General features: G+C 47.7%; 1 protein-coding gene across 1 annotated transcript in view; it reads left to right on the top strand.

Moving 5' to 3' along the window:
• The window catches only part of Rab20 (RAB20, member RAS oncogene family), an 18,513-nt gene that overhangs the window by 558 nt on the left and 15,167 nt on the right, over positions 1-2,788 (top strand). The window lies entirely within an intron of this gene.

A 2,788-nucleotide genomic window follows, 5' to 3' on the forward strand; every position in this document is an offset into this window, starting at 1 on the left:
TAAAGCTAGCCATGGGGGCGGCCGAATACCGGGGACGCAGCCCGCTGCCCCTATTTCAACCCGCATGGACTGACCGAAGAGCTTGGGGACCGCACCGCACAGCCTTGCCTCATCGCTCAGAGGGAACATGTTGCAACTATGAAAGACTATAAAAGCTGGAAGCTTTTCGCTAGGAAGGGCTCTATTCAAGACTCTGCTAGGACTGCTGGTCAGAGCCACAAGGCAAGGGAATTAAAAAAAAAAAAAGACCTTTACACTGTAAAGGAAGCAGTGAAATGGCATTGAGTCTGCAGACAATAGGCTTTTGCGTACAGAGAAAAATGTGATGGCTACAAAAACCTGTTAGAGATGACAAACACACACACAGTAAAGTTCCAGGAATGAAATGAGGGCCTGACCTGGAGGTTTTTATTGTAGGTATGAGGGATAGTACAGCTAGAGGCATCTGAAAGAGTCCAGAGCAGGGAGACAAAGTAGCAGGAAGTAGCAGGCTGATGCAGAAAGCAGAGTGAACTATGGGCATGAAGGAGTGGGGTCAGACAGACAGACAGAAAGGAGGACAGAGAGAGAGAGAGAGAGAGAGAACACAAGAACCAAGAACCGAGAGCATAGAAAGCACATGGCCAAAATGGCAGGATTACATAGGAATGATAAACTGGGGGAAGGGAAGCCAAGTCCACAGGCTGGAGAGGTTTAGGGTGGGGTGTGGGGGGGGAGAACTGAGAGGATCCACAGGTTCTGAGTGCTTGGAGGCCAGCATCTGCTTTGGTGTCCTAATAGGCACAGTGGTTAGCCCTTTTTCCCTGTTTCTTTTGGCCCTGACACAAGCCCACTTAGAAAAATGGGTGGTATTTCTATATGCCAACAATGAACTATCTGAAAAATAAGTTGATGAGCAGTCGTTTTAGAATAGCATTGAAAATAAATCAGATACTGGAAATAGAGTTAATCAAGGCGGTGAAAGAGCTGTGTGGTAGTTTGAATGTAATTGGCCCCCATAATCTCATAGAGAGTGGCACTGTTGGGAGGTGTGGCCTTGTTGGAGTGAGTATGGCCTTGCTGGAGGAAGGGTGTCACTGTGGGGGCAGGCTTTGTGGTTTCCTATGCTCAGGATTCCGTCCAGTGTTTCTGTCGACTTCCTGTTGCCTGCAAGCTGTAGAATTCTCAGTGGCTTGTCCAGCGCCATGTCTGCCTGCACCCTACCCCGTTCCCCACCATGACGATAAAGGATTGAACCTCTGAAACTGTAAACGAACCACCCCAATTAAATGTTTTCTTTATGAGAGTTGCTGTGGTCATGGTGTCTCCTCACAGCAATAAAAACCTTAAGACAAGCTGTGACATGAAACTAGAGTATTTATGGCAGGACCTGAAATACTCGGAAGGAGCTCACATGTTCATGCACTGTGAAACTATTGTTAAATGTCTATGACAAAAATGCTCTACAGATTCAATTCTGATGCCGTTTTTTTTTTTTTTTTTTTTTTTTGATTTTCGAGACAGGGCTTCTCTGTAGCTTTTTGGTTCCTGTCCTGGAACTAGCTCTTTTAGACCAGGCTGGCCTTGAACTCACAGAGATCCGCCTGCCTCTGCCTCCCGAGTGCTGGGATTAAAGGCGTGCGCCACCACGGCCCGGCTGTTTTTTTTTTTTTTCCACAAAAGTAGAACAAAAGTTAATAGTGATAGTTCCCCTATCACTACCCAGTTTCTGGGGAACTCTGGAGATCCAGAATAAGCAAAGCAGTCAGACCAAGGAGAAAATATACCACAAATCGGGACGAACAAGCCTAACAACAGGTGCCTTGATTGACGGCACGTGACAGGAGCCCAGAATAAACTCACGCATTGGGGGTCAGTTGATTTTTAACAAAGGGCCAGGACACAATGGGGAAAGGGCAAACCCCATGTCCCTGTGCCGGAATAGGAAGCTGGACACTTCTTATTCCATCCCCCCAAAACCCACAGACGTGGGACTAGGAATGAGGTGAAGACATAAGGGAGCTACTCCATACAGTTCTGGGCACTTGCTTTTCTACCTTTTCTGTGGTCCTCTAGCAAAAACCAGCAGGAGCTGCAGAGATGGCTCTGTGGGTAAGGACCCTTGGTTCACAAGTATGAGGAGCTGAGTTTGGATCCCTGGTACCCACATAAAAAGCCTGGCATGTCTGTGTGCTCGCCTGTCACCCCAGTGCTGGGGGTAAAGTGGAGGTGGAGGTGAAGACAGGAAGATGGACCTGTGCGTTGCCAGCTTGGCTGAAAACCAGCAAACTCCAGGTTCAGAGGACTAAGGCCGAGACGACGGGAGGAAGACGTCTGAGATCGCTTTCTGATGGCCACACGTGCAAGGGTGCAGCAACTGCACAGCACAGCACACAAATAAACAAACAGGAAAGTGAGATCACAGCAGACTAAAAAGCACAAGGGAGTGCCCTCCTGGGGAAGTCCCTCGCATTTGCAACACTGTGCCAAGCAGGGAGACCATGGCTGCATTCGTGTGCTGTCTGCACCGGCCATAGTTCCAGACTGAGGACATGTTCGTGTCTATCAGAACTGGTGACCTATTGCTGACTTAGCCAGCCACATTTTCTACAGAGATTGCAAAACACATTCCAAACTTAATTAATTTCAAATCAGATTAACTCGGGTTACCTGTAGTGATGCCATTTTTATGAGAGTATCTCTTCCATTCAGAGGCTGGAACGTTTGTTGACCCTCGTGGACAAGTTAACAATATTCCTCAAGGTCACTTAAGACTTGACCTGATATCCTGCTGTGTAGTCAGCCTTTG

This window comes from Microtus ochrogaster, unplaced genomic scaffold (assembly GCF_000317375.1).
Source record: "Microtus ochrogaster isolate Prairie Vole_2 unplaced genomic scaffold, MicOch1.0 UNK7, whole genome shotgun sequence".
Lineage (NCBI taxonomy): Eukaryota > Metazoa > Chordata > Mammalia > Rodentia > Cricetidae > Microtus > Microtus ochrogaster.